Source organism: Mytilus edulis, chromosome 4, assembly GCF_963676685.1.
Source record: "Mytilus edulis chromosome 4, xbMytEdul2.2, whole genome shotgun sequence".
Taxonomy (NCBI): Eukaryota; Metazoa; Mollusca; class Bivalvia; order Mytilida; family Mytilidae; genus Mytilus; species Mytilus edulis.
In genome coordinates, this window is record NC_092347.1 from 77,281,022 (window position 1) to 77,287,889 (window position 6,868).

At 32.9% G+C, this 6,868-nt stretch overlaps 1 long non-coding RNA gene across 1 annotated transcript; it reads right to left on the reverse strand.

Moving 5' to 3' along the window:
• Positions 1–3,447: 3,447 nt before the first annotated feature.
• On the reverse strand, positions 3,448–5,350 carry LOC139518529 (uncharacterized). The gene is made up of 2 exons (XR_011663396.1): positions 5,217–5,350; positions 3,448–4,402 (listed from the first exon to the last, which is right to left on the reverse strand). It is a non-coding gene; the product is annotated as an uncharacterized lncRNA (long non-coding RNA).
• Between the last annotated feature and the right edge of the window lie 1,518 nt (positions 5,351–6,868).

The following is a 6,868-nucleotide window of genomic DNA, read 5'->3' on the forward strand; positions in this document are numbered from 1 at the left end:
ACAAATATAACATCAAAACCAAATACATGAATTTGGGATAGAAAAGTACCGTGACACGTCTTTTAGTAATGTGAATTCATATATAGAAGTCATACATCATAAATGTAGAGTCGGTAGTTCCGTAAGGATCAGTACTGGAACCTAGCCTCTATCTATTTTACACCAATGAAATGCCGGAAGACATTTCGTCAACAGTGAGGCAATTTTTAATGACACCATTGCATAACTGACTGTTTCATCAGAAAGTAACATTCTACAAGATCACTTAAGCAAGCTAGCCACATGGAAATAAAAATGGATGATGCAGTTCCATCCGGACACATGTGTAGTTCTACCAATTACCAAAAAAAGAAGGAACCAATACACCATAACTACATCCTCCATGGCCACAAGCTGGAACATGTTTCATCAGCAAAATATTTGGGCGTCACAATAACATCTGATTTAAAGTGCTCATATAAACAAGTTCAACATCTGTCAGAAAGCAAAAAGGACAATAGGATTCCTTAAACGAAAATTAAACATAGCGAATAGTGAAATCAAGGAAAAGGCATATACAACTTTAGTTTGACCGACAGTTGAATACGCAAGTTCAGTTTGGGATCCTCATTTACAAAAAGACAAGCACAAACTAGATATGGTACAACGAAGACCAGCAAGGTACGTTACACACAGGTACCATAATAAGTCGTTGAATCCATGCGTCAAAAACAGGAATGGCCAACAATAGATGAGAGAGAAAAAAGGTAGACTAACCCTCTTATATAAGATTTCGAATGAGGAAGTAAAAATTGATACTGGTGATAAACTGTTACCACAAGACAGATTTTCAATACACACTAACGTTCATTCTTTCCAAATACCATCTTGCAAGACCAGCATCAGAAAAGAGTCCTTCTAATCACGCACGATCAGAGATTGGAGCACCTTACCTGCCTCGGTGACAGCTACAGAAAGTCTTGACTCGTTCAAGAGACTACTACATGCTCATTAAATTGTCCATGGTTTTTTTTTGCACCATGTATAAATATTATGTACAGCTCAAATTATTTACTTTTTATTATTATTTTTTTATTTGTTAAGTTTGCAAGCGCACAGCAAACAGTGACAGGATAGTCAACCAAATGACACTGGTCACTTAGTGGTAGAAGTAGAAATAGAAGTAGAACTGCGAATTTTCTAAGATATGTACTTATTGTCTTGTCGATGTTGGGATGTACAAGTATCCGGCCACGTCCACGTGTTTTTGTTAGATGTATTTTTATTTGTATTCATCTGATGTGTAAAACCTTTTTCCATCGATTTTTATAGTTTGTTCTTATCATATGCTTTACTGTAACACCTCTGTCCAAGTTTAGGGAAGGGTTACGCACCCGCTTACATGTTTAAAACCGCTACATAGTGTATTTATGTACATGTCCCTAGTCCGGACCCTGTTGTTAAGTGGTTGTCGTTTGATTATGTGTAACCTTGTTTTTTCGTACATTATTTTGTATATAAATGAAGCCGTTAGTTTTCTCGTTTGAATTGTTTTACATTTGTCATTTCGGATCCTTTTGAAGCTGACTCTGCGGTATGACCTTTGTATAAACTGAACACTGCACCAAGAGCATTCCCTTCAGATATGCCACCAGAATAAAGCGTTTAATAAACTCTATATAAATAATACTGTGAAAAGGGATTACAGAAGCTTAGCGGTCATCTAAAAATCGGGGTCTATTGAAGACATTGATAGAGGTTGCTCTTGTTTAACAAAAATTTAAAGAGAAAAGGGACAACAAAAGAGTCTTATTTGTGATGACTTACTATCCTTCGTTTGACAAATTATCACACCTTACGCGCGAAAATTGGAAAGAAATCGAAAAACATCCTAAACTCTCCGATATCTTCTTGAGTCACCCGTACTGGCATTCTGTAGATACAAAATCCTCGCTGATTTATTTTCTTAACCAGGCTCTTCGTCAGCGGGTTTTTAACAGTAACTTTAATGGTACAAAATACACCATATTTTGCAATGTTACTTGCAAGACTACAAACAATTGGTATCCTCTACGCTGGAAATGTGGTTTACAGTAATCTGGTGAGTCGACATTTGAGATTTCTTGCCACACTAAGGAAGATCCAGATCGACTGACTATTTCTATTGTTGAACACGTCAACACTGTTTGGTCTAGGGAGCCGACAATCACTCGGGAACATTTTCGGAAAAGAAGTTAAAAAAAGTTGGTATAAAATGTCACCAATAAAAAGGTGTTCTTCAAATTGTGCAGTGCTTCATTTTTTGGTTATAAAACATGTACTAATATCTACTCAGTCTTATTAACTGACGGATCTCTTAGTTTACTGATTTGATCCTATGGTGTAACTGAGTGTTGATTTCTCTCGACTAACATTTGCCCGCTCCTTTTTGAGTTCATGCAATTCCATCAGATTTTGTTTCCTACCTTTATTTGTGTTCTTAATCGATTGTTGATATTTGAACATTTGTAATGAAACTCATTATAGATACCAGGATTAACATTTCATATTTATGCTAGACGCGCGTTTCATCTATAAAAGACTCATCAGTGACGCTCAAATCCCAAAAAAGGTTAAAAAAAAAAATCTAAGTAAAATACGAAGTTGAAGAGCATTGAGGACCAAAATTCCTAAAAGTTGACTAAGTTGTATTAATCTAGAAATCGTTGGATCTGTTATTAATTGTTTCCTATTTTCTATTGTGGTATTTTTTGACTGAGTTTGGATTTGCATAATGAGTGATGGTTGAATAACAAATTAACAATGTCAGTTATAAATTGAAAAGATTTGTCAACGTAATATGGGATGATCTGTTTGATCATAATCATATTCAAAATCGATGTGCGTATGATTGTATCATAATTCAACAATGGATACGACGTTTGATACGGTGATATTAATTGTCTTTCGTACCTGAGGATGGTAAAACCAACTGTTTTACAGACTATAACGCATGCATAAAATTTTGTTTTAGATTTTAGATTACTAATTTTGTTTGCTTGAACCCTATTATTTTCACATTTATAAATAATGAGTGTTTATGCTCTCCCAATTAAACCGGAACTATATACCACTGACATATATAGGGAAGGTAATGTTAGCTATACAACAAGAGTTAGAAAGTCCACCATGCTCGGCTGTACCAATATAAGAATATGACAATTGCTTCTCGGTCGTAACGCTGGTTGATGTAGTCGAGTTTGACATGGTGTATGGACATCAACCTTTGTGAACAAAACTTGAAGTTCGGTATTTATGATGATACATTTTATGTCATCACTAGGTGTCCGTACTCGTCTGTTGAATTTTACAAATATTCACTGAAACTGTTGGACCAAATTTAACCGAACTTTATCACAAACATCATCGGGATATTTGGTTTTAAAATGTGTCCAAAATGGTCGACATAGCTAAAAATAGAGCACAGGATTAAATGCAAGATTTGCTTTTTATTTTTAAAAATTGCTACAAATACACCTACCAAAAAATAAGCGTCCATAAAATCGGGCGCAGTGTCCTTTTAATTGTGAATTCAAGAATATTTATTTTCACAAAACTTTTTACTTACAAAACATACTAGTTTTACAGTACAATCAAGCTTATCACAATGCAAGTTACACAAGAATAACCGTTTCACAAATGATATCGGATATGTTCTTTACGTCGTAACTAAATTTTCCTTCCCTTTCATGAATGTGACCTACCGAATAAGACTATTTACCGGATTTGTTATCACATAACAACACGACGGGTGCCACATATGGAACAGGATCTGCTTACCCTTCCGGAGCACCTGATATCACCCCTAGTTTTTGGTGGGGTTCGTGTTGTTTATTCTTTAGTTTTCTATGTTGTGTCATGTGTACTATTGTTTGTCTGTTTGTCTTTTTTTATTTTTAGCCATGGCGTTGTCAGTTTATTTTTGATTTATGAGTTTGACTGTCCCTTTGTTATCTTTCGTCCCTCTTTTACACATAGAAGACTACACCAAAACAAGTTTTATGACATTAAGCAAAATTTTAAAAAGCATTGTTTATACTGTCTGTTTTCATCATAAATAGAACAGCTCATCTATATATAATTTAATACATCCGAAGTATATTTATCAACAGTATTAAAATCGAAGCTTGCCATCCATGACTAATAATTGCAGAACTTCCAGAAGTGATATTTGATACACACATACTACCAGAGAGTTTTTGAATTTCAACATGAGGTCGAACATAACCAGAGGTTTTCTTCACCCCAATTACTATTTCTGATTTAAGTTGAGTTAAATCGTGATTCGGATCTGCCAAGTCAATCTTCTGGCACCTTGTCTGATTTGTGACTGCACAGTATCTAGTTGTTATGTTGGAATTGTACCTGTGATTCATCCAAAAAGCTGAAAAATCTAAAACGATATTTATAAAGGAGTAACCAACATTCATGTGAGAGGAGAGTAGAAGAAAATTAATCCAGCATAGTTTTTGAGACGTACTTCTTTCTTGTTTGCACTCGTTAAGAATTTTATTTTTGTCTTATCCTTATAATTGCTGACCACGATTTAAACATGCGTACCAGACCTTTGGCTATTGTGTTAATTTGAAGGTCACGAGGTTGAATTATTTACTTGCAAGTGAATAATTCTTTAGCAATGTTTCCTTGCGTATTTTGACAAAATTGAACCAAATTTGGTGCTAAAAACAAATTATGATCATTGCACTTATAAAAGTGATTGAATCAAACAAAAGTATATTCTATATTTTTCATATTTTAAGATGATTAAGATATGACATAACTTTTTATTTGTGGGTGTTTTTGCTAAAGCTCTTAATATAAATTACAAATTCATCGTCAGCATGAGAGCGATACGTTTTCGACAACTGTTACCAATTCGAGATTCAGATTATAAATCTTATTTCTTTAACATCTACGATAATCTGTTTAATGATTAGCAAGGCATAACTTTGTAAACGGTACCAAACTGATATTTTTAAAACAATAAAATACATGCATATTTTGTGGGTCTCTCTTTGACTTAATTTATTGTCGCTTTGCTATCCTCCACCTGTTTGTAATTCAAACTCTGTTTTACTGAGTTTTACATAGTAAACATTTTACCAGTCATCCTGTGTCTAAAATAAGATGAATTATTAAGCTTTTGCATTGGCGAAATATACATAGTTGTAGTTTCCTTATTATAATAACAAGGTTACCTATTTTAGTAAGAGTAGTGATGGTTCCTACGAACTCCATACACGTATAAGTGGATGTTGGACACTCAGAGGTAGATGGTTTCTCACAGTTATTTGTTCTAAAATATCCATATTCAAAACATGTTCCGCAGAAAGCACCTAATGATGAATAAAATAAAGGTTACTGTTCCATAATGATTCAAAATTGGATTTGTCTTAAAGTTTAGTCTGGGTTGTGGGAGATAGATCTTACAATCAGTAAGGATTTTGTTGATTTATGTTTTTGGAGCATTCGTATGAAACAAAATTACTAACATGTATCCCTATATTGGTATGTCTACGTCTGCTAAAGTATGAGGACTTAAAAATAGGCAAAACACACCTGCTTAATCTTGATTTTGTTTTATAAATAACAAAATTACTTGTATGTGTGAGCGAGCTCATCGTTTTATAGCATTTTGAAAAGGGCTTGAAACGGACGAAGACTATTTGCAGTGTCATCTTGTTCGCATACTAGTATATTTTGTTTTATCCTTTACTAATATCGTTGTATAAATCTGAAGACTTATATATGTATTTCGTATATATGTATATTTTGTTGTGTACAATTTGTAATGTTGTTCACATTAAAATTTGTACAGAATTTTTGTACAAGTTATCAGTGTTTTATGAATCGCTTTAACACAAATGGAACTTCACGGTCTTTTGTATCACATATTTCTGTCATATGTCCATGACTACACGATACAGTCTTATACTGAATATTAGTATACAAAAAAAAAAAAAAACTATTAGGACACAAAAAGACTTTTTATGGACATGAATTTGGTATAAAGATAAAAATAAAAATATAATTCCAACCATTTGGGTGTCCATTTTTCCAGTTTAAGAACAAGAAAATAGCATCAACAATTTTAAATTAAGAAATTAAAGATAACATTTTATTACCTGGTGCAAAAAAAAGTATGTGCTAAAAACTCTGTACAAATTAATTTGTACTATTTACACCTTGCACACAACAAAGACATATAAATATTATATTTGATGACACAAATTAAATTATTGATTTATAAGAGATGCGTCCGTCAACCCATTACCTTACAAACTTCGAAAAATATTGTAACTGTTATTTTGATTATCTTGTCAATGTTTCTGAATTGAATATATGCATGTATACATAGTAATCTTTAAAAGGGACCAATCAGCAACTTGAATGGTACCGGATCGAATAATCGATGCTGAACAATTAAGAAATACAATTATAAAGGTATAAAGATTGGCGCATGCAACAGTACCAATATAAGATGGTAATATATACGAGTGTTGTCAAATCTTTCGGCTTAACAAACTGTCAATAATTTCCACAATACTGGTTTATATATTATATCCATTATATGAGCAATAAATCCCGATTATCATTAATGCATTATGTTTTTTGGAAATAAAAAAAAAAAATATTCAAATTATCCAGAAATTACAACAAAAAACTATGTATTAAAGCGATCATCTCATCATGTGCCAAATCATTTAAATTATTGAGTAGTGGAATTCACAAGTATATCTTATAGTTTTGTATAAAAACAAAAACAATTCTTGTAGTCAAACTAGATCTGTTCCAGAGGTAACTAGAGTCAAAAATACAGTAGTAATTTAAAGCGAAACTACTGTCTATG